Source organism: Crocodylus porosus, unplaced genomic scaffold (assembly GCF_001723895.1).
Source record: "Crocodylus porosus isolate Cpor-Errol unplaced genomic scaffold, CroPor_comp1, whole genome shotgun sequence".
NCBI lineage: Eukaryota > Metazoa > Chordata > Crocodylia > Crocodylidae > Crocodylus > Crocodylus porosus.
In genome coordinates, this window is record NW_017728918.1 from 14,864,343 (window position 1) to 14,890,840 (window position 26,498).

Here is a 26,498-nt window from a genome sequence, read left to right on the forward strand (position 1 = left end):
GAGTAAATTGGATGCTTATCTTGCTGGGATCCTATGACCCCAGCTGACTTCCTGCCCTTTGGGCAGGGGGATGGACTCGATGATCTCCCGAGGTCCCTTCCAGCCCTAATGTCTATGAAACCTATGAAGAAGGAAAAGCATTTCCCACCCTGCCCTACTCAGAATTTAGGAAGACAGGACAGGTGGAATATGGAGGGGAAGGGATACAACTTGCAGGAAGAGCGAACAATGTGATGGTTTTCAAATACCACAATCATTCCACTTTTTCTTGGAGAGTGGGGCTCTCTTGTTAGGAAAGGACTATTAAAAGACAAATGTAAGTGTACATTGCTGGAAGGGAAGAAAAAAGGATGTCAGGTGGGAAAAGAAGAATGGAAGAAGAGGAGAATGGAAAGCAGATGGAGTGAAGCTGAATTACAAAGACTGACTAAGAGAAGGAAGGAGTGGGTGATTGATGAAGCAGACAAAGAGCATCCAGAATAAAAATTGTAGGAAGTCATCAGATGGCAAAACCAGCATCCAGCAAAGTACAGCAGTGGCACCTAACCATAACAATTTATTGATGGTATTATTGCCAGACACAGATATGCTTCCATCAAAATAAAATAATAGTATCGAAATACACATCCCTTAAGATTTTGCTGATTGTAGGTACAATTCTTGTGTAAGGTAGAGGATGCAGATCTGGAACAATACAGACTCTTTCAAAATAGTGAAAGTTTTAAAATGCAAACATTATATGGTAAGAAGAAGTATTACTGAAGACATTATATGGGCAATGTGTTTGTCTATACAGTAGCAAAGATACCACTGGGACAATTGGTTTGGGGCCACTAAGGTTTTTTGGGGGTTTGGGGGGGTAGGGAATGGAGGTAGACAGTATATATGTTTCAGTGAAGTTAGACATGGAACTGAAGGCAAGGAACATGTGGAATTGAATCCTGACTCTAAGTCTCTTAAGTTTTTCCTTTCTCTACCTATAAAATTAGATTGATTAAATGTACTAATCTACTTCAAGTAGCAGCTCTGAAGACCATATAGCGCATATTTGTAGAGAGCTTTGAAGATGTGTCAATAAGAACACTCTGTATGTTAATATTATTGAATTTTACCAAAGAAAGGTGGAAGAGTCACTCCATAAGAATTTCATCCCACTCAAGCAAAGGGGTAGCTATGGTAGCTACGTTTGTTAGAAAAGTCCAATAATTCTGTAATAAAAACAAATTTGCCCAACGCAATCCAGTATGCACCTGAGATTGCACTGAAATAACATTCAAATCTATTCTCTTTTACTGTAATGCCTATTTATATAATATAGCATAGTAGAATTGAGCCAAGTTGAGTTGAGTAACATAAATAGAAAGCACAAATAACAATAGTCCCCACTGAGCAAAAAAAGGGGATTCTCTCTCCTTCATCCCATATCTAACTTTAAAGCATAGGATCACAGGAGGGGATCTTACAAGGTCATCTACTCCAGTTCCCTGCTCAAGGCAGAATCATCCTAGACAAACCATCCCAGACAAGTATATCTCTAAATTTCTTGAACCTTGTTGAAAATTTCCAAGGATGGAGATTTCACAACTTCTCTAGGCAGATTTTTTCAATGCTTAACCACCCTCCTAGTCTAAAAATATTTCCTAATCTCCAACCTAAATTTCCTCTGCTGAAGTTTGAGGCCATTGTTCCTAGTCCTGTCCCCCTCAGTGACAGAGAAAAGTCCGTCTTCATCCTCTTTGTAATCTCCAATCAGGTATTTGATAACTGTTATCAGATCCCCTGTCAGACTTCTCTTCTCCAGAATAAATAATCCTGGTCTTTCAGCCTTTCCTTTCAGTCAGATAAACTATATACGAAAGTCCTTTATAACATAGGGCTGTCCCATGCACGGCACTAAATGTAATGGATTTTAGTGATTTAATAATATCATTTCAATGCTTTTTTGGGGAGCGGGGGGTTGTATTCAGTTCCACTCTTCAAAGACTAGATGTGATACCCACCAACTATACTATGGGAAAGAATTCAAATGCTGCGCTGTATTAAATTACAGATTTCTGAAAATGTAACATGAGCATGCATTTTATATCCTCCTCTTTCCCGTATAAAGGCAAGAAAAAGTCTATAACCCCATGAACTCTTTATGGGTAAGAACCAATGTCTTTCAAACTCAAGGGAAAGATCTCCCGTGGCTTCAAGAGGCATCAGATAAAGTCCACAGACAAAAATAAACCAATGGTCAAAGTAGTAGACAGAAAAGGAATGTTAATGTGCTCGGAGGACTCATATTTATGGCCTTGGGCCAGTCAATTACTGTGACTTTTGTATGCCTAATTTATCCATCTGTTAAAATGGGCATAATAAACAATGCTTGTCACAGAGAGCAGTGAGGCTTTAATTAATAAATGTTTGCATAGATCTTTGCCTGATTTTTTCAAAGCTTTGCAATATGTCTTCCATGGAAAGGATCAAATTACACTGAGAATATTTACATATACCCTCAAATCATACTATGAGCACAAGTGAAGTGTATGCGTGTGTGTTTATTATCAAAAGAGTATGCCTAGCAGAGTCTACTACCTTTTGGGGGATTATTTATATTTACTGTGAGAAGTCATTAAAATGCCTAATCTACTGGCTTTTCTAATAAGGCAACATATCCTAAGGATTAGTCTTGTACTGTGCTTCCCATTCCCGCACTATTTATCAAAAGCTACTACAAAGAAAGCAGTATCCTACAGTTTTGTGTATGAACCTGCAGGTGAAATGAATAGAATACTTTCCTTTGCAGAACTCAAAGATATAGCCATGTCAAGGAATTCAGCTTGGCCTTCCTGCTAACTAATGACTGTAGCAAGTAGCTGATTATTAATTAAAGCCTTCTCTACACTGGGGATTTACCCAGGTGTCATCATTAGCAGCCGAAAGGAGAATCAATGCAGAGACACAACGCTAGATCTAAGCTGGCAACAAAAAATCTACTTTCACTCAGAGCGTTTACTCCCATTTCCGATTACATGAAGTTTACCAGTGCAAACAGCTCCACAAAAGTTTTCCATAGGGGTACTACACCACTAATCCCTAGTACAAAGACCAAGACCCCCATTCCCATGGGTTTGTATCTTCTCTTCTTCTTAAGCTACCACTGCACACATAGTGGAGTTAAAAAATTAAACAGGTGCATGAGAAAATGACAGGTGTTCTCTCAGGTAAACGCTTTTGGCTTCCTGTGCATCTGCTGTTTGACTTCTCCAACTCCCTTGTTGTTTGACTTCTCAAACATCTGCCATTTGACTTCTCAACCTTGCCATCAGGTGCCTTCATTTATTACTTTTTTCCAGGATAAATGTTTCTCAAATGTTACCTCAATCTACACTGGAGACCACAAGACAGTTAAAGTGCAAATAAGGAGTTCTCTGGTTTTTTTCCCCTCTAAGCAAAACTCTTGTCTAATGTTAATGCGATTCCAAGATGTTCCTTAGATCCAGGGCATTTTGATTGCTCATTTGGGAATCAGACAACATATGCAAAAGATTGTATGTATGTAGGAGCAGTTCTTATTCCTAATGCAGCCAATTATACTATGAATATTTTGTGCCATTTTCCCGTTCCCCTTGTTTTTGATCTGAACGCAGGCCAAAATATTTAAACCTCTGAAGTACATAAATGTATATTTAGGCAACTATAAGAAGGTTTGATTATAACAAGTGTTGAGCAGCTAGAAATCACATTGATTTAAATGAAACTACAGGCGCTTGATAATTTTGAAAATCAGTCTTTTTTATCTAAGTGTCTAACCATGGATTTGGGAACCTAATTTGAGGCACCCTACTCTGAAAATGATGGCTAATGAATGAGTACATGAGCAGATTTTCTACAAATAGCAAATATTACTGCATAGCCAACTGACTAATTATTAATTATTAGTATTACAGTAGTCCTTAGAAACTAAAAGACATTAAGAACCCATTGTGCAAGGTGTGCTATATATAGCAAGAAAGAATCATCTCAACTCAAAGTGTCTATAGAATATATAGATAAGACATGCAGTGACTGGGGGTGGAAAGGAAGGACAATTACCCACATTTTATGGATAAGGAATTCATACAGTACAAGAAATTTAGGGCAGAGAGAGGAATTGAACTTCTGAGTCTCATTAATGTAACTATAGAACTATTCTTTCTCTAAGATTAAAGAGCATATCCTGTTTTCATTTTCCATATCCAAAAAAAAATCTACACTGGAGTGCTCAATTCCCAGCTTGTTGACCAAGTTTTGCCCCTGTTGCTGGGTCGTCTAGCTCACAGGGCTCTCCTGAGTATGGGGGGAGTGGGCTTTGTGCTACATAGGGCACATAGGGCAGTGAGGGACCTGATCCTGGACGGCTGATATGGGACTGGGCAGGGGCAGCGAGAGGCCTTGGAGTCCCAGAGCCTTGATCACAGCATGTGTGGCTCAGTAGGGATGGTGTGGGACCTCAAGGCCCTGATACTAATGTTTGGGTCCAGGTGGGGGCAGCACAGAGCAGCAGGCCTTCGATCCTGGTGCCTGGGGCTGGCTGGGTGTAGTGTGGGCCTGGGGGCACCAGAGAGCTGATCTTGGTGCATGGGGCTTGCTGGGAGACAGCACGGGCCCCAGAATCCCATCCTAGCACCTTTGATTGAGTAGGAGCAACACAGAGCCCTTGCACCCAATCCAGACATGTGGGGGCAGCTTGGAGCCCTATGCCCATGTGTCAGGTCTGATACGGCCTCTGGACCAGCCTTGTGCCATTCATCTGGCCTGTGGGAAGTTCCTTCTATGCCAATGAGACAAATAATTTGAGAAAGAACAGAAGTGTCCTGCAGGATGAGAATTGTCACATGAGATTCAACCACATAGGTGTCTGTACCAAGGTTAATTCTGAGCAATAGGGCAGTTACATGATTCATAGGTGCAAGGCATATTTCACATAGGTATGTTCATATATGTTCTATGTGCAAAGGGAACATGAAACATATTTTGCACTTATGAATCATAGAACCCTATCTGGCTCAAATTTAGGCTTGGTATTGACAGAAACATATTCAAGGTAGAATCTAGTATAAAAAGTTGCTGTCACACAGGGCATTTATAATTTTTCTTGAATTTAGTTTATAGAAGAAAGATACCCTGTTGATGTGTATCAGTCACAACATATTTCTTGCTACTTATATAATATTCTATTCTATTTTATGCAATACATTATGTGATGTGATTAACACTTTTCCTATACTTGCTCTCTCAACTTCTTCCCAGTGGCAGACGGTAACAAATGTTTGGTGTGGAGTATTTTGTTTGGGACTTTTATACCTTCCCCCCTTCTCCTTCCACACACACTTGGCTGGAGGTAATTCAGTATTTTCATTAATGATCTGGAAGTGATCCAGTAAAGGTAGTGATCTCTGAGTAAACTTTAAAACAAGCTGTTGCCTAAAAAAGCTTATGCCTCTCTGGTTAGTCACCAAGGTGCCACCTAGGTGTCCTCTAGGAACAAGGAAAAAGCAGACCATGTTTACAGAATAAAATGCAGAGTCCTGGGAAGAAGCCACTCTGAAAAGGATTAACGAGTCACGGTAGGTAAGCAGCTCAACATGAGTTCCCAGTGTGATGCTAGAGGAAGAAGGGATAATGTAATATAAATAGGGTAATAGTGAGAAGGGGTTGACAGGTAGTTTTATTGATGTGTGGCATTGGTGAGACAGCTAATGGAAAACTGTAGCCAGGTTCCAATTTAAAACTATTTGTTTTTACATTACTTTATCTTAACAAAGATTACAAGGCAAAATTTCAATACTCATGACATTTTTAAAGTGGGAACAGAAAGGGATGAAAGTAAGCCAATATAGAATCATGTAAGTTATACCTAGCAAAGACAAATATAATAAACATACCTTTATCCATGTTTGATACAATGGCAAATACTTCCCGTGGCAGGACCAAGCCCCAGGAGCAGCCAAGACACGCCCTTGGGGCCACCTGGCTCCTGCCCCACTCTGGCTCCTTGGGTACCCTCCCTTTCCTCTTTCCTGTGATGGAGTTCTTTGATTGTAAAAGGGAGGCTACCCTAGGGTCCTAGAGCAAGACCTCACCTCTTCTTCAGCCACTGGGTCCCTCCCAGACCCAGCTGATTCCAGTCCACCTCAAACACTGCATGGGCCCCCTGGCCCTGTCTGTGCCCAAGGGCATCAATTGTTTTAAGAGCTATTTGTGGCCTCCTTCAGCCATGCCCAGGCTGCGCAGATGTCACTCTCTTGCCAATGATTCTCCTGTATAGGGTTCAGCCTTCTACGCCTTAGCCTACAGATTACTCTAGCTATAGACTGGTAACCTAGGCCCACTGGCTCAGCCCGGGCTTTTCAATCTCAACCTCTCAACAGCCTCTGGCTGCCTTTGTTGTCCCCTGCCTGGCCTCCAGCCACCTGTGTTCCCCCTCTGGGCTCTGGCTCCAGCCCTTAGCCTGCCTGTGCTTTGTGTCCATGCCCCTGGCATGCCACAAAATCCTGCATGCCCCTCAGGCACCCCTATGGCACTTTACCCCTTACAGCCACGCTTGGTCTGCTGGTCTAAACTAAACAAAATGCAAGCCCACTAGCTGTATGACAAAAGTCTCTCCACACTGAGTCAATCGTTCCCCCTGAAGGCTATAAGTTCCCCTTAGCTCTCTACTTGCATCTCGGGGGCAGCCAGACTGATTGTTCTCAGGCACTGGCCTTAAGTGCCTCTAAAGCCCCATCTCTTCCAGTCAGCTGGCTCTTCAGGCCTGATGACTAGGCCACCCTTCTCTGCGGTGGCTTAGCTGAGATGCTTGCAGGTCTTTGCTCCTGGGCAGCCTAGATGTCTGCCTCCTGTACAGCTTACTGCTGGCTGCTAGCTCCCAGGATAGTCAGCCATCCAGAATTAGCCCCTATTCTGTTGTTATGGGTTGGTCTGCTTTCGAACACCTAGCCTACTACCTGTTAGCCTGCTTCCTAGCTGCCAGCCCCCGCACAGGCAGCTTAGCCTGCTGCATCAACCCTTAAGGTAAAAAGAGCCTCCAGCTCCCTATTACACTTCCCAAATTCCAATGGTATCTTACAGTCTAAGTAAATATAAAAAGCTGCCAGACCTGCTCATGTAAATCCCAGGAACCTCATAAGTTTTCACAGTATGCATTAAAACGAGAACAAACCAAGCAAGCAATTTACTTTGCTATGAGAACATTCAGCTAAAACAGTTCTGGCTGAAATTAGTTTCAGAAGTGCTGTGCTTCTGAAATGCCTGCAAAACTATGGACTTTACATGCACAAGTTTTGTATGTCTCCAACTGATACATTTAAGGAAATAACTATAATTTGAATATATTACTTGGACAACTGTAGCAAGAGCTGCAGTCAGGCCCCAGATGCTGTAGAAACACAAAGCAAAAAAGATTAACATCGCCTGCAAAATCCTATCATCTAAATAAAGAGAAAACAAGATGTTCTCATATAGGAATCATCATCCCTTCAGAACAGAGGCCGTTCTGTTGGGTTGCACCGCTTTAACTATAGCTGTTTTTTGATCTAAAGTTAAAAGCTATGAGGAAGGAAGGAGGGTGCAACAGGGCACTAATGTGGGACTTGAGAGAGAGAGTTCATGCAACAACCATTTGCCGTAACAACAGCCCGTGACTAGTGTCTGTGTTTCATCACAGACTTCATGTAACATTGGACTTGTTTCTTAACATTTCATTTGTCATTTATAAAATGGGGATAATAGTACTTCCTTATCATACAGGGGTGTGGGAAAGTAAATACATTAGTGGGTGAGGCATTCAAATCTTAAGGGAAATGAGGCCTGTATGAGTACCTAAGATAGTTAAGCAATATGGCACAGATAAGTAAAAATTATGTTAACATTTCAAAGGTATCTACCCGAGATGAAGCATTTGTCTGGTGCTGCTTTTTACTGTCGTTAGGAGACCATGGTTGTTTTGAGTACAAACAGAAAGAAACTATTAGTGAGGGGAGAGATGTCAGGCAAGGAAGGAATACCCTTACATTTATTTTAAATGGGGCTGAATCAAAATCCAGGATCTGAACACACCAAATTTTGAGAAATTTTGATCCAGATTTGAGCTTTGTAGTTTCCATTCGTCTTTACACTGTATGAAGTCTCTGTTACAGCAAGGTATGTCTTGAACAAGTCTTGCAAAATCGTAACACTAACTTAGGTTTCATCTCATAAACCTTCTTTGACCTTCACCCTCTTAATCAATAGTTTGAAACAGTAAAATATAATGTTAATAATACTATTACAAGGTGCTGGTGGAGGTTGCATCACACATATTCCCCCCATACAACAGGCAGCCATCTGTCCTTCCAGAAGATGGTGTTTGCCTGGTGTGTATATATAGGACTACATGTAAAAACATCTGCTCAGTCTTTTAATTCCATATATTGATAGTGTTACCATAATCATATTGGCTGGGAAATGTTCCAGTCATCACACTGCTCTTATGAATCATACTTGTCGAGAAAATATCAGCATCTTTTATGTGGTACTCTGCTATTTTTAGGATGAATGCTACAAATGTATTTAGTGCAATTACTTTTTTTAAAAATAGAGAGAAACTAATCAATTACATTAAAAACCAGAGGTTTGATTCTCCTTTCACACAACTTGCATGCAGTTACTTCCACTTCACACTCATGCAAATAAGAAGAGAATCAGATCTATTGTTGTAAGATGAAAAGGATGCCTATTTTGGAATGTAAAAATAACTCACCAGTGAAAAGGATTACATCGTTGTAATTCTAGAAACTTTAAACTGGAAATGGATCCTGTATTATAAAGTTCAGAACTGGATTCCAGTTCTCTCAAGTTCTGGAGTTTTTCACTTAAAGCCAGGATTTGCTTAGTCATGTGACACTTTCTGCTTCCCATAATGGTTTCCCATTGCTACCGCCTCTAGGCAAACAGTGAAAACAGTGATAAACAAGCACCCAATGTGCTTTCAAACCCAAACTCTTGCAAAGATTGATGGGATATGGATGTATTTTAAGCTTGAATCTATAAAGAGATTCAGGTTCATGATTCCAACCTTAGGTCTCATTGAGTGCATCTACACATGTGCTCTACTGGGGAGCTGACTAATCAGCTCCACAATAAAACATCACCATCTACATATGCACCAGTATTAGGGCTCCATAATTAATTAACTGCCTTGTAAGATAGTACTGTATGGGACAAGTACTATCCTATGGTGGAGTTATTTAGTTCACTGAAATGCATGTATAGATGGTGTTTGGGGCTGGCTGGGGCACAAGGGTGACTGGGGCTGGCTGGGACTAGCTGGCACACAGTGTGGAGGCTGCTTGCCAGCTAGCCCAGCACTGTAGCATCCTTGTGCCCCAGCCAGCCCCTCTGAAGCATACTGAATGAGGGCAGAGCAGCTCTGGGCTGGCAGGCTGACCCCAGGCTCCCTGCCGGCTGGGGCTGCTCCAGCCCAACTCCACCTGCTGCAATTATGGGTACCCAGGTAAGTGATTTAACTGGAAAGGACTTATCCCTGAAAAACATTTTGAATCTCAGGAAATGGCATATTCTCATTCAACTTGTTTCCAGTGAAAAGGCTCCAAACAATTTAGCTCAACACCGTGTTTTCTAACATCTCTTAGTTAGAGTTGGTGGGGTGGAGGGGAAATTTAACAAAATAGGTTTCCCTTGGGGAGCACAATTTCATTTGAATCCAAACGTGTCTTGAAATACGTCCGTTTCTACAACATTTACTATAGGAACACTTTCAAAGGAAACTTTCTAGATGACTTACCAGAGATGAGCACATCAGACTATTTCATGTTGATAACATTGAAAGTTTTGTTTTATTGTTATTCTATTTAATTCTATTTCAATGTTCTTGTTAAACATTTTTTCTCGGTTTTAATAAAGTAGTGTAGGGCTATCCACCTTCCAGGGAGATGAGAGCTGCAGAACCCAGGGCTGCACACCACGCCTGCCTTCTTCCCCTCACCATGTCCCCCTTCCCCCAGCCATGTGCACCGTGAGGATTTCCAGCCCAGCTGCAGCCCGCTTCTCCCAACTGTGCACCCAATTCAAGCAGCCCCATCTAGCACACAGCCCAGGTCCCCCGCATATACATGGCACATGCATTCGGGGGGGTCGGGGGGAGTGGGGTACTCCACAGCTGGGAGGGAGGGTGAGCGTGGCTGCCCAGGGCTCCCTCTGCTGCATATAGGGCATGAGCAGCTCCCCAGCACAGACAGCCCAGCTCCCCCTGCGCAGCTGCAAAGAAGGAAGCTGCTGCATTGCTGGGGCGCATGGCTGGGACTGGGGGAGCCCAATTCTGTGTGCATGGCAGGGAGTGCATAGATGGGCAGCCCATCTCCACCCGGGCAGCTCTGTAGCTCAGCACCTGCTCCTTCCCCCACCACGTGCATAGTGTGGACAACCAAGCTCCCCCATCTCCCAGCCATACACACCACATGCCCAGCACAGGCAACCTGGCTTTTTCCTGCCTTGTTTGGGGCATGTGCATACACCATCCACCTTCAGTGCAGGCAGGCTCCCTTCTTAGCCGCACATGCAACTCAGCTACTCCAGCTCCCTCCTGGCTGCTGTAGCAGGAAAATATGTGGAGGGGGAATAGCACCAGATGATAGCCTACAGGCCTCATGCTAACTCTTTAGGACCTGCATACATCCCTGGGCCACCAGTTGGACAGTCCTGTTCTAGTATATGCATATCATTCATATTTATACGTGGACATTTATTAAAAGAATAACATTTTCAAAACAAAATGAAGTGACCTTATTGAAATAAATTGCTGTGACATTATCAAAGTTTTCACTCACTATTTCATAGTAGAATCTTTTTTTCTTTTTTTAAAATTCTGGTCCACAAAAATTTCAAAGTTTTTGTCCCAATTTAAGATGAAAAATATTTGAAATGTTGGTGTTTCCTTCAGAAGGGATAATCCTCCAACCCACAATAGAGACAGATCTCAGCTATGTTTTTCAGGTGAAATGTTCCCAGAGATATCTGGATCCATCTCATCTTCATTGATAATGGTACCGCCCATGGAAAAATCATTAAGGGCCACAAGCATAAAGAAATATTAATTTCCAGAAGTAATTTTATGTGAGACCGAATAAGATTAAGGCCAATATTGATCAGTCTTATTAAAAAAAAAACAACGGGTACACATAGTCTTTGGATTCCAATCTCTGAATTTCTCTGGTTTGTAAAATTCAGTTATAACATGAAGCTAAACAAACACAACACATAATTTATTCCTTCATTCTTCATTCACTTTGCCTCTTGAATTTACTCAGGTCTTAAAATAGGATGTATCTGACTTTTCCAACATTGACTACTTCTGTATGATAAATATTTGTCTTCAGTTTTGGACTCTATATTATCAGGGTACCCTGCAGTTGAATTTGTTTTTACCTTGTTCATATATATACCAGGCCATTCTAATACAGTTTCACAATTAATAGGATAGGGGTTATAGGAATAAAGCTGCATGCCAGGACAGGAAGAGAGTAAGGAATCAATTAGTAGATTCACAAACAGGATTTTAGAAGATTGTCAATCACAAGTGTGCCAATTAGACTTTGTACTTATTTGATCTGGAAATAAAAAAAAAATCTCCACAGGTATTGACTAATGAAACCTAAAAAATAAAGAGCTGGACAAATCTTGTCAAGGGGTTTGCAAATTCAGTCCTACAATTTATGCCATAGTGGTTCTGATTGAGCAAACATCATCAAGTTTCTTTGGAGGGCAAACTTTTAAAAAATGTCCTAAAAGGAATTGTCCGCAGCCACTTAACCATCCCATAAATCTACCCAGCCCCAGGCTCTTCACCTTCCACCTTAATTACCTCTTTATCATTAACAAAAGTAATACTAATGACCTTTGGTCCATTATGCTGATGTCCTGTGCTGTGGAAGCAGCAAATGAAGCTGTAATAATGGTTGAGTCTGCCGGATTGTGGTAATTACTCTGCTCCAGGCAGCCCCTGTGTCTTGTGTATCAGTGGCCCTGTGCTTCAAAATGGCGGTGAGGGTACTTTATTTCAAGCTTATTCAGTGAGCTATATAAGCACCTCTGCCACCGTTCTGAAGTGCGGGGATGCTGATACACGAGTCTTTCTGGGCACTTGAATTAGAATGGCTGTCTAATTAAAGTGCCCCCTCCCTGCCAGCATATGTAAAAATGCTCTAAAAAAACGTGCAGTTTGCAGTGCCTCAAACCTGTTTGGGGCACTGCAAAATACACATGGTTCAACTGTGTGCCATGCCATAAATTTGCAGTGCAGTGCCAAAATTTGATACTGGGAAGTCCCAGTATCCAAAGAAAAAGGACCGAAAAAGTGGCGTGGCACACTCAGAGGCAGCGTGTGCCACCAGAAATGGAGCTTGACCACCCCAGAGCCATGCTTTGGTTGCTGGCCAGGCAGTGTGTTGCCAGATCAGTGCTGCTGCTGCCCCAGGAGGCCCCCAAGGCCCCAAGTAAAGCCACTGGGGCCAGAAAAGGTGCTGGTCCGAGCCTTCCCTACCCCACCTGGAACAATTTGATGCACACCAGAATGCATGTGCAGGGGCATGCCCTGGCGCTCAAAGCAGTGGCACAAATGTGTCCTCCTGCTTTTTGTACCCATGGAAACACATGCTTCTGCATTTAGGGATGCGCCCTAAGGTGTTAAATTGTCCCAAGAAAGACTAGCATATTAACCAGTGGCGATGCATTGGCGGTGCACCCTCTGAGATTGGCCACTGCCTCCACTGCTGGCAGCATCTGTGGGCAGTCACTGCTTGCGAACCCCCCCCACTTGCCACCAACACCACCAGCAGTGTCTGCAGGTGGTCACGACCAGCGGTTGGTGCGTGCCAACCTCCTCCTCCCCTCCACTGACACTGCTGTGGCCTCCTGCAGGAACTCCCCACTCTCTACCACCATTATCCCCACTGCCACCACATGCAGGTGGTCGCCCTGCCCCCTCTCCCCCAGCCTTGGGAGGCACATAACATTCATAATATTAATTTCTTACAGAAATCAACACCACTTGTCATTATATTATCCACAGATTACTTAAACTATGATGGATAAAATGCTGCTGTCATCATTTAGAGATGGTATTGAAATGTTGTCATAGTAAAAGCTGAATTCATGAAGTCTTAATGAAATTGCTACCTTCAATTCTGACAAGTGGGTTAAGAACAAGCTTCTCATTTTAGAAGTGAAAAAGAGATAGACAAATGCTTTGTCTTTTCCCAATAAGAGCAGAGAACAATGTTAATGATTTACTTGGGAATAAGAACCACAAGTCCTTGCATATCCAAGTACTAAATGACTGCAGTAACCAGCATTACTGCACAGTAGCATCCCTGCACGGCTTCCTAGTGACGCTGACTGCACAGTGGCTTGTTACAACTGTGCAGCAGTGTCGCGCCACAGACACAGCTAGGGTATTTAAAGCATGGGATTGCAACTTAGGACTCCTCAGGTGCTTCTCTCTAGCACATGGTGTGCGGCACTGGAGAAGTCACTTATCTAGAAGATAAATGCTTTGGAGTATATTTCACCATGTTACTTACCCATATACATTAAGTAAAGTTTGTTGTCATATGTATGAAAATAATCTAAAATGTAGCCTCCAGGGCTCAGTTTACTTTCCACTTAGGTGACAATAGCATGCCCCTCAGTTTCTATGGGACTGAATTACTGTAAAATTCCTTTGAAGGCTTGATAGGTGCTGAGATGCAAAGAAATCTGCAGCACAGAAACAGGGACTAAATGGGCAGCCTGTACATTAACTGTAAGAATAACCAGATCCCTGAAAATGATAACTGCATTTGGCAGAGGTAAAAAGGGCGAAGGGTGAGAGCATAGCACAGAAATGTGCAGGACTGCATATTTATATACATTACACTCGTGAAAATAATATTCCCAGCCTGGTACTAAGTGTATGATGTAATGCTTACTGGCAACATCTTGCTCAGTACTAAATTCCTTACCTACCCACAGCTTCTGAACTGGGCCCATTGGATGCATCTACTGATTTCCACACTGAGCTAGATTGATTCTATCCTCAGTTAAGGGAAAGATTTACTGAATCTATTCCTATCGGGCCATCAACTGTGTTATAAATGGGCCATAGGGAGTTCAGACTGAACAATGTCGGTCTCATCAATCCTCAGTGAAGAAGACTGTGAGATCAATGTGTTATTTCCCTTTTGTACCTTGTTTGCTTATCCCCAGTATTCCTACAGGAAGAACCATGGTAGACGCATTGTATCTACACAGCCTTACGCTAGCAGAGAGACTGTGTGGAGGTGAGGGGGTGATGGGGGTGCTTTACAAATTCATATACATTGGTGTGCTCTAGAAGCCCATACAAAGAAGCTTCTTTTGCACAAGGACTTGGGGGAGGAATAAATGTGGAAGGGCCTCAGTGATGGGCATTATTTAGACCTTTCAAGACCATCTCAGGCTCCCTTTTTCTAAGGGAAAATCTGATTGCACAGCACTCCTTACAAGACCCAGCTATGGTGCCTTCAAGTATGACATTGTGTGTTGCCATGGAAGCTTTTCTGACCATTTTCCTCAATCAGAGGAGAAAATAGGCACAATTTTAATTGAAATGAACTGTCATGAGCAATGAAATGCTCATTAACTTTAATTGTAAACACTTCCACTTTTCATCATAGTAACAAAGAGATAAATCAAGGGATCCAAAATGTTAACCGTGTTACTAAAAAATCCACACATTTTTACATCCTCGGTCCTCTTCACCTAGTACTGGGAACAGAAAATGAGATCTCCGCTATGTTTTTATAAAGTAAAAAAATACAAGAAACAGCCAACCTCCATTGACCTCCTGGCCTCTATTAGAGCTGACTTCATAAGAAAGCTATAAGCCGTATTGTATGAGAGACAAATGGCAGTCAGTGACAGAGAATAGGCTGTATACATTGTTTTCTGTTTTTATTCCTGACTTATTTTAGTTTAATGAAATCATCTTCTACAACATTTTTTAAAACTTTAGTCTGCACTGATCTCCAAGAGACGAGATAGCAGACCAGGCCCTGCTCAATTCTTCCAGGGAGTCAGGGACTGCCTTCATAGGAATGGCATTTGATTGATTCCTTTGTAAATGGCATCAGAATTGATCCCTAGGTATCTGGAGGTCTGGACAGTAGTGCAATGAACAAATATGATTCAACAATAATGGGAGCAGATGCTTTGGTGGACAGATGAATGGCCTCTAATGAGATGTCACAGGTTCCACTGCTAGCCTGAGCAAGTCACTTCATCATTTTGTACTTATATGTGTGCCAACACAGTGCACTCCCCAGCAGCTCTGGGTCCACCACCTCAGGCACAACCCAGCCCACTTCTCCCATTCTGCATGAGCCAAACCTGGAAATGGAGCACAACCGAGACAGAAATCTCCAGAATGGCAGAAATGGATGTCCTCAGCTTAGCTTCACGACCTCATTAGAATTACAGAATCAGAAGATTAGTGTTGGAGGTCATCTAGTCCAACCCCCTGCTCAGAGCAAAACCACCCCCAACCATTTCATCCCAGGCGAGGTTTTATCATTGCCAGGTTTGGTGCATACAAAGTGAGAGCTAGTGGGTACAGTGTTGAAAATAACCAGTATAGACATAACCTCTTTCTCTCTTACTTCTTTATCCCATCACCTCTTCAAGGTAGGGATGCTTTCTCATCTTGCTTTTCTCTACATACTGGGTACATCTACACATGCACTTTACACATGTTTTGACTAATTAGTTTCACCGTAAAGCATCACTGTCTACATATGTGCCTGTATTAGGGCAGAGTAAATTAATTAACTCCACTGTAGGATAGTACTGTCCAGGAGAAGTACTATCCTACAGTGGCATAGTTGCATGCACAGAAATGCACGTGTAGAGGGTGCTACAATGCAGGGCTTGCCTTCTGGCTAGCACTGTACTATAGCACCCTTGTATCTCAGCCAGCCCTTTCACAGCATGTTAAGCTGGGGCAGAGCAGCTCCAGGTTGGCAAGCTGACCCTTAGGCTTCTTGTCAGCTACTTCACCCTAGCTCAATGTGTTGCAATCCCAGGCTCACATGTAAACATGGCACCTGGGAGAAATAAGAGAAATAAACTCCAGCATGAACTTTTCCAGAGTTTATTGCTATATGCTACTTGCACATGTAGTTGTGCTCACCTTGTATTTCTCTAGCACCCAGCACACCTGATGAAACTCTGATTTTTGGCTGGGAATTCAGAAGCTTTCAATAATAAACAGGAATATAAAAAAACTTGATGTGTCCTCTTTGAACTTATCTTCATAGAGCGGTATAGTCTGTTAGTTATATCCAAAAAAGCCTTACATGTGCTTCCACAATGATCATTTGTTGATCACTGACAGTCTAAATGCTGTAAAAGTCAAAAGATAACTTAAGGATAGATTCAGAACTTATTTACACAAGCATAATATATAAACATACCCACGCTGTGAGTCTTCAAGAAAGAGGTTAGAAGGAAGGCAAGAAGTAAACATTTTTAAAAGTCCTCAAACAAACAAAAAACAAAACCCTAATCTATTATTACAAAAATTATCCATAAAGTGTAAACAAGCCATTTCCAGAGAGCCATGTGATTTTAATAACCAAAATTTTAGAAGTCATTTATAGCATAAACAGTGCCAATAAAATTATATTTGCTAAGAGCTTCAGCAGCTGCCAAAAGAATCAGTCTATGGCTTTGCAAACCAGCAAAGAAACTGAGAACTGAGAACTGTCAGTGTATACAAAAAAATTGGAGATGGGATCAGACAGCTACAAAAATATTACTTGCATTTTAAGGAAAATACAGTATTTATTTTTAAGATTGGCTTGAATGATATACTCTGGAAGACACACACACACACGAAGAGAGAAGGGGAGAGAGAGAGAGTCCACATTCCATGTACATGCTTAACCTCTTTTGCTGTTATGTTTTTTTTAATTGTTATATCTTCTCAAATAGCCATCTGAAAGCGGACCCCTTTGTGATAGATGGGTCTTGTGAGACAAACTCCAAGCCCCAAAGACTCTACAAGCTCAATAGAATAATAAGACAGGAAGGGAAAAAGACACAGAGAAAAGTGAAATGAACTTGCACAGCAGGTTGGTGAGAGAACTGGGAAGAGAAAAGAGCTCCACTGAGTGCCAGTTTATTACCCTGCTCATAGGACCATCCCACTAGGATTTTTAATTCCCAGTTGTTTTACATACGAAGATTAGGTACTATATTTCACATGCACTGCAATACATTCCTCATCACATCTCTTCCATTTTTACTGTTAAAAAATTAGGTTTCAGCAGAAATCAAAAATATCTCTCATCTTGCATGGCATAGAAGCAATAAGCATCTGTGATTGGGATGTATACTCACAGCATTACTTATCTGCATCTGTGAGGGTACCCTACTGGGAAAAGATCCTTGGAAAGACACTTCCCAACAAAGGGGAGATTTGGAAGCCTGATTACATTTTGTTTTCATCCCTCTACAGAGCTGGCTGTCAATGGCATTGAGAGCAATGTCACAGAGGAGTGAAAATTCCCTTTCTACAGCTTTGTGAGTCACCAATGATTGAGTGTCTAAGAGCATCTTTAAAACAGCTTAAAATCTGGTCCTCAGGCCCCAATCCAAAACTCCGGGAAATTATGAAGTCTTTTCATTGACTTCAGTGGACCTTGGATGCGGCCTGTGTTTTTGACTCAGATTCTGTCTTGCAGTTTTACAGCATAATAGATTAATTATAAAAAATTAGGGCTTGGATCAAAAAGGGATTTGTGTACACTAGACATCTGTTAGCTATAGTGTATGCATTTATTTTTTTCTCTACCGTGATCAACAAAGTCCTGCTCATACATTTATATGCTTATTGATTCAAGGGCATAGAATTCTTTCTTTCTTTCTCATAGAAAGAACTCAACCAAGACTCTTTAGGATTCACATCCTCTAAGGGACTTGGCTCGCTATTGCTTGGGGATGTACCCAAGAGGTGGAATAGAATCTGGATTTAAGGATCTTTGTTTACCATATAGAGACACAGGATGCATATCTCCATTTTAAATTCAATTTATAAGCGCTTATGCCTAAATATTAGGTGAATCAGACACCACGTTACTACACCTAGGTCATGTCTACACATGCATTTAGGCGCACCTAAATTTAATGCGCATTAGCTTAATGCACAATAAGGCGATTTATGCTCACAGCTACATATGCATGCATTAAAACGCATTAACACCGTGGACACAGACTCATGTAGGACTAAAGTTAGTCCGATCAGTCCATACACAGGATTAATGTGCCATAATACATCTACATGTGTGTTAATGCGCTTTAGCTATTTGTGCCTAAATTTAATACCTGCTTTTGTGGGTATCAAATTTAGGTAAGAATAACCTAAAATCACCATTTTTAAGGTGCATTGAGGGCATGCACATGTTTTAATGGACCTGAAATGGGACTAAAATGCCCTAAAACTGACACGTGTAGATGTACCCTCTAAATTCCCTTTTTGTGCCTAAACAGATTAATCTGAAGTCAGAATCCCAAGCAACTGGAAACATTCCCTATAATGATGTGGTTAACTATGGCTATATATAATGTTATATCATTAATACATGTACAAGCAGTTTTGCATTGAATTAATGTTACCAAAATTAATTTTGGCTTTTACAGCACTTAGGAGAATGGCAGTACTCAAGAAATAATCATTCAGTCAAGAGTACTCACAAGCCTAGCAGCCCATAGAGTTAACATGAGTAAAGCACACTGTAGCCCATAGCACATAGAGAGGTGAACTGGCTAACATCACCGCTGGCTGCCTTGGACTCCCCAGATCAAACGAGAGGATTCTCTGGTTCATTCTGGGTCAGTGTGACAGGACACTGTTTGTGCCTGCCACTTTAAGACCTGGGGCCAAGCAGCCAGCAGGTGCTTAATTGCAGTGGCCATTTTAGAGCTCTGGCTGCCCATATAAATAGGGCATTTTGCTGCCTAGGTGGAGGTGTAGCAGCATCATCTGGCTGTGAGGTTTCATGGAACACCCTGGAGGTAAGGGAGGAGCTGTAGGGGATGGTTAGGAGGCTCCTGGTCCTGGGAAGGACCTAAAGTTACATCCTGCCAGGAGTGGGTAGCCTGGTGGGGCTCTCAGTAGTGTGGGAGCCCCTGGGAAATGCCAGGCCAGTTACCACCCCAGTGAAAGGTGGGTTGGGGCACCTTAAACCCAGTTCCCACAACTGAGTGGGTTACCCGTTGTAGGGTCTGGAAGGTGGACCCCAGCAATACTGTAGGGCCAAAGACTCAGAAACCTGTCTTGACATCCCCTGCTGGGGTCAGGACTGGAAGGGTTGAAGAGCCAGGGGCCCACTGAAGGATGCCCAGAGTTGAGGGTCTGGGGTTCTGACTGGCCCTTCCAGCCAGCGTAGCCAAAGGTCCTGGGGGGACCACACCTGTAAGGGGGAAGCAGCTCAGGGAGCTATGCAGCCTAGAATGAAGGTGGAGTAGGCTGCCTGAATGGAGGGGTCTAGGAGGGGTTCAAGTAGTAAGATGCTGGGGCCCAGAGTGGGGCCAGTGATGCTGACAACAGAGAATGCCATCTGTGAGAAATGGGTTGCGGTGTAGGAGAGGTATGGAGCTGCAGATTGCGCCCCCTGGCATCGGAGCAAGAAATGGGCAGCCTCCTGCTTATTAAGATCATTAATTAATTAATTAATTAACATCAAGGCATGGTGGGCAAGAAGGCGGGTGGTTGGCCCAGAACAGGTGGGCAGGCCACAAGTAAAATCGGCCATGAGACGGCCCCCCTGTTACAGTCAGTCATTGGCACAAAGTCGAGTAGTACAGTGAGATGCAGTCAGAAAAGAGTGACACTAAACTCTTCCATACCAAAGGCATACTTAATATACACTTCATATTATGTACAGACAGCTCATGTTCTGCCCATGATTTGATTTTAAATCTGAGGTTTCAAATTAAGTATTTATCAATTCATATACAAACTGAAGGTTTGGAATGGAAAGTTTGTCATAGGCATTCATAGAAGTTCTACTTTGCAAAATCTGAAGTCATTTTATCATAGGGTTATAACACTGACAAATTATCTTGTGTTGAGATCTGGACCCAAGTGTCTAATAATTTGTTTTATCAGCATGAATAGGAAATAGCTGTATTCCTCAGAAGAGGCATGAGCAATTTCAAACACTCAGGTCTTTATGTTTAAAATATTACACAACAGCACTTGAATTGGAAAAAATCAAATAGCAATGAGGAAGAATGTTAATAACTTCCTTAGTTTTCAGCATTAAAACTAATACTGACTGCATAATTTTGGTCTAATGTTCGACATAAAATAAGGGGCTTTGTCTGTGCCTAAAACCTGGAGGCTCAGGCCCTCAGCAGGCATAAAATAATTTTATCCCATTACAGCAAATGGATCCATATACATTTGTAGCTACTGAAAATCCATCCCTGGCACTTCAGGATCATTCTTTGTTCACTGTTTTTTTCAAGTGAAAGAATATTCATGTGGGCTGCATTTTAATACTTCTGTGTAGAAAAGCAGCAAGTCAACTTGCAGATTCTGAGCACTAGTACTTATATTCAATCTTCTTTCACATGCTTACGAAGTGCCCTTGGGGACTTCTGAATAAGAACTTTAAAAAAAAAAATACATATCAGTAAACACCATTGAATTTATATACAAAATAAGCCCTTGCTGGCATTGAGTCAGAGTTCCTGCCTTAGTGAGGGTGTGTTTTTCATTAGCATACTTCCAACTCTTCCAAGGTTTACACATTACAGGCTAAGAAGATGCCAGGATAAAGTAATGCATGCAAAACTCCTACAAAATGACTCAAGTAACTGGACAGCCTAAGAGATAAAGCTACTCAACTTGAATTCCAGAGGTCCGGGTCTCTGCTCTCAGTTCTGCCATTCCTGATCTGTGACCTAAGCAACTCACTTCCCTGCTTGTGACACTGGTTTTTTTGTTTCTTAGTTTTCTAGAGCACAACACCTTTGCATAGTAAAACTGTTTCCTAGCATGTGTTTATATGTTCATAAAAACGGAGCCCTCTCTTGGACATTTAGTATTACCATAATGTGTGTATATATAGGGTGACCATAATTATTTTTAGGGAGAGCCAGGATGTGGGGGGCATTGCCAGGGGGCGCACACATGTGCGTGTACACATACACATGTACATTCACCGGGGCAGTGTGTGACAGCAAGGAGGGTTGGAGCAGGTGTCAGGAGTGCAGTGACTTTCTCACCAGAGCTGGGGTTGCGGGCTGTGGCAAGGGCCTGGGCTGGGGTTCCAGTTGGACTGGGGGCACTGCATGGCTCTGTCTGACCCACAGCTCAGGCCCTGTCCCAACACCTGCAGCTGCATCCTGGACCCCAGGCTGGGTGGACACAGCTAGCCCCAGCCTTGCACCTCCCTCCCCGCTTAAGACAGGGTACAGCCAGGCTCTATGCGGAGGCTGCAGAGCAGCTGGCCCAACTTGGCACAGGCCAGAGGCATACTTCCAGGATGTGACTGAAGGTGCCAGGATGGGCCAGAGCTGTGAATCAGCGCACCCAGCCCAGCCAGTACCCCAGACTCAGACCCAGCTCTAATGACAAAGGCACTGCACTCCCCACAGCATCCCAGTACCTGCTCCAGCCCTGCCCATTCACGCATATGCACACGCACACGCACACACCCCCTGTGGCTCCCAGGTTCCTGCCAATCTAGGACTTTGTTTAAATTTTCTCCAATGACCAGGACACTGAAGCAGCCTATAAAATCTGGGATTGTCCCAGCCAATCCAGAACATCTCATCATAATGACAGCAACTTCGTTTTATAGTTTTATGCTAATTCATTTATACAATAACCAGCATAAGTTAATATGAAAACATAGTTCTTTCTAGCTATGCATAAAATATTAAGGTGGCAAGAGAGCACCAGGTGACATTTCTCTGTAAACAATTTTGATACAACATTAGTACCTAGATCACTTTGACCTAAGCTCTGCAAAGAGCTCTTCACTGGTGGGTCACATACTTTTATGAATTCTGGGTTATCTGCACAGGGCAACCAGTACATAGTGGGGAATTATGCATCAATGAAAAGACTCCTGTTAAGTGAATATAATCCCACAAATAATTCATCTGTAGACCTCATCAGTTTCCAAACATTGCAAATGTTTGCCTCATCTGATATCACCAAGCTGGTGTGAATTTCAAAGGAAATAAAAGCTTCATTTGGACTGATGGGTGTCAAGGTAAAATTTCTAAGAAGTTAGAATCGTAGACTTCTACAGAAGAGAGCTGACAGTCTCTTGTAATGAAGCAGCCTCTTATGAGACGGTCACCTATAGATTACAAAACAGGGAAGATAAGTAGTACAGAATATTCTGAATTCATTTTTAGATTGCATTAATGAGGACAGGGCATGAACCTGCTCCCAATGAAGTCGGCAGCAAAACCAATCCAGCGCAGAGACATCATAATGTTTTGTATGCTTTCTTTTACGTTTCCCTGTCTTCCTTCATCTTGCCTTTCACCACACCATGTCTCTTTGCTAAAAAAAATATAATTTTGAAAAGAGCTCTCTTCTACTTACAAAATCATTCTTCTCTTTTAAACTACATAGATATTTTATATTGTATGATTAAAATAAAATGGATGTACAGAAGAGTCACACGCTGTAACATCATATTCTGCTGATTTTACTTTGACCAATATTTCTTTATCAGTATCATTGAAATCTAAGCACATAATAAATCTGGTTTTATTCTCTCTCTCAGATTTAAGAATCCTCACCAACCTTCAGAGCAGTGTACTTGTTACTCTATAGGTACATCTACATGTGCTGTTAATTCAAAGCAATAAACTCTGGAGCAGTTTAAGCTGAAGTAAACTAGTCCTAGGTGCAGTGCCTACGCATGTGCCTGGGACAGCAACAATTTCAGCTGAGATGGAGCAGTTTATGACAGGGTTGCTCAACTTTGGGCTCCAGGTGCTAGAAGTGTGGAGCTGTGTGACTAGGTGGCAGGCAGGAGTCTTGCTGCCAGCTGGCTAGACTGACTGGGCACAATTTAGGTCCATGCCCAGCATCTATATATGTATTTAATCATAGTAAATTACCCCAGTGTAAGATCAGACTGTCCCAGACAGAACTATATTAATGCGGCATTAATTAATTTACTGCAGCCTAATACTGTCACATGTGTAGACAGTGATGCTTTACGCCACAGCAAATCCATCTAGTCCACAGTTAAGTGCATTTGTAGATGTGGCCTATGTGTACAGTTCTGTATAACTGCCCCTACATTAAACTCCTTTGCAAAGCTTCATGCTACTCATTCATTACTCTTTCACTTTAGCAATATTCCCACCCTCAACTCACAAGGTCTTCTCTGTGTCTACTCCTATATGGCCTCCTATATGTTACAACCTCCCTAAACTTAATGCATTATTTAAGAATATTGAATATATACTTAAACGTCTCCTCCTGATGTGCTGCTCCAACTGAACTGACTTGGCTTGTATGGAAAATGCCTACTGTTACTTGCCTTCCTCAAAATGGTTTACTAATTAGGATCTCTTTGGCTGAGGGATCTTTCTGCTAGATTGTTTGAAAAGCACATGACATAGTGTCGGTGCTACCTTAAATAATACTTTAGAATTTGCCTTTCAGTTCCTTTTGTAATTCTTCTCTCCAATGGTCTTTGAGGCAAGTGCCAGGGTCATAGGTCAGGACCATAGACTTATTAATGAGAAAGTTTGTTATAAAAGTCTCCTAAGTCATAGACTTGCATGCCCTCATGCCTATGCATATTTTCACGTGCATGCTTGAAATTGGTTGCAGAATGCTTATGTCCCTAACTAATGATGGCAACAGTGTTTTTCTTGGATCCTCAAGATGCCTCTGACAAACTTGCTGGAAGTTTTGGGATCAGAGATGCTGACAGAGAAGACATTCAAAGTGATCTTCTCCACTTGTGACTCATAGCTGCTACCCACACACCTAACACTGTACACATCTCAATTAGCCCTGTGAAATCCCAGGAACGGTGGTAAAAGTCTATCTAGGTAAACAAACCCATTGCTCTGCCAGTTAGCATGCCTCTCCCTTTGTCATAAAGAGATTCCTTGAGTTCCCAAACCAGCCTATATAAAAATCTTGTGCGCCCCCTTTCCTTGATGCTAATACTTAAAGGACTGTCAAGATTCAGGCTTTTTGGGAAGGAAAGGAGGGCCTTTTTTATTGCATCAGCATGCAGCTTGGTCCTAAGGGGTACTGTTGCTTCTGAAAATATCAAGTTCACTATGAGCCATCTATAGCAAGTCAGGCCCTGGGGTGTGTTCACACTGGATGTATGACCCAGATACTTTGTTCCAGGCAGACACAAAACTCTCAGCCACGACCTCTCCACTTGATAATAGGCAAATTTTATAATACACAGTGATAGCAAATAAGAATAACATAAACAATTTTATATCTACCAGTCCCAGGGTTCACAGAGTCAAGGTGCACCTGGCCACTATACAAGTTTCACTCTGAGATTCTCTTTTGAATGTCAGATGTCAGCAGCCTAGATGTCAGAGACCAAGGGCCATGCTCTGCCCCCACCCCCATGGGGTGGGTCAGAAGGGCTGGTGGTATGTCCTCCGTCCATCATGGCCTTCGGTTCCCCTCTCAGGGAGCCTTTGCTGCTCTGAAATCCCCCCTTGCATATTTTTTCCTCTGTGATGAGCCTTCATCTTTGGGCATCACTGATTAGGGCTGTGCGAGTCTTTGGATCCCGCTTCAGATCCAGACCCACTTCGGATACTTCGGTGTCCAAAGCGACGCTTCCAGGTCGAAGCAGGATACCAGTAATGCTGTCCAGAGCAGGTCGGGGGATCCGAAGAGTGGGAGTGGGGGAGGGAGGTGGAGCAGGGGGGGGAGGAGGGAGACTGACATCTGTAGGTAGCCAGTGAGAAGGATTTCTCCCTGGCTATCTTTCCAATGGCAGCATCTGTGGGGTGGGACTAAAAAAAAGTATAAATGCCCCTGTTTCCAGCCCTTCTCTGCCTTTTACAGCTCATTGCCTGTTAGCAGCTGTGTGAGAGAGGAATGCTGCAACTGAGATCTGCCTGGTGCTTTTTCATGTTATAAAGGAGTGGTTAGGATTTAGCTTAACTTTGCTTAGTTTAGCTTAGCTATTCAATTCAATTATTAGTAGTATTACAATTCAATGTATTTCTTTGAATTTTGTGGGGGGGATTTGTTTTGGAAACTTTGCCAAAAGACAGTTGTGTTTTCCCAGCCAGTGTTATCTATCACTGTGAACGGAGGCTCAGGTTGCTTGCTTGCACACACACATGCAGAGACCCAGAATACAGAAAAAAAAATCACAGCAGAAGAAGACAGACAGATATTTACAGAGGAGTAAGACGCAGATAATATATTGAGACACAGGAAGACACGCAAATAATTTCATTCACACCACAAGATAGACAATATCATGAGAACCAGAAAGAAGACACAAATAATTTCATTCACAGCACAAAACTAGATAGACAATATAGTGAGACCCAGAAAGAAGACACACAAATAATTTCAATCACAGCACAAGATAAACTCAGGTATTCACAGGAGAACAAGGGTGGCTCACTGGGAAGGCCGAGCTCACCCATGGGATCATGGTCACCGACACTGGGGCCAATATGGTGAAGGCTGTCCATGATGCCAACTTTGTTGGCATCCGCTGTGTGGCACACAAGCTGAACCTAATAGTGAGGGATGCTTTGGAGGGGGACAGGGTTTCTGGTGATGGCAAAGGGATGATTAAGGGGGGAAAGATGCTACGGAAGAAACAGGCAGAGCTCAGCATCCCACAGCACAGAATCATACAGGATGTGGAGACTCAGTGGAACTCCACATACCTGACGCTCAGGAGGCTGGTGGAGCAACAGAAAGCCATCCATGAGATGGCCTTGCTTGGGGAGATAGGGATCAGTGCCCCCTTGAACAGAGCTGAGTGGGGTACCATCCCAGCTCTGAAAAGTGGTTTGCATTGTAATTTGTTCCCTCTCAGGATCAGGCCTGAGAGACTGGAGGCAGAGTGTTTTTTTGGTGAGGAATGTGCCCCCACACGTAGTTGGGTTTTGGTGTCTTTGATAGATCCTGGTGTGCAGTTTGTGGGGGGTACTGGAGATAGTTGGCAGGTTTTCTGTTTTGAGATGTAGGAAGTTGGCTTCAGTTCTGGTGATGAGGTTAGGTGCTTGTTTGAATGTACAAACCACTTTTCAGAGCTGGGCCTATGAGCTGCGCTTCATCAGCCTCCTAGGTAGTAGGTACAGAAACTCATGGACTCAATACACACAATGGAGTTCTGACACATTGTGACCTGCAGGATATCTGACACCCCAGGCACCTCTCCACTTTTACCTGCACTGCTACATCC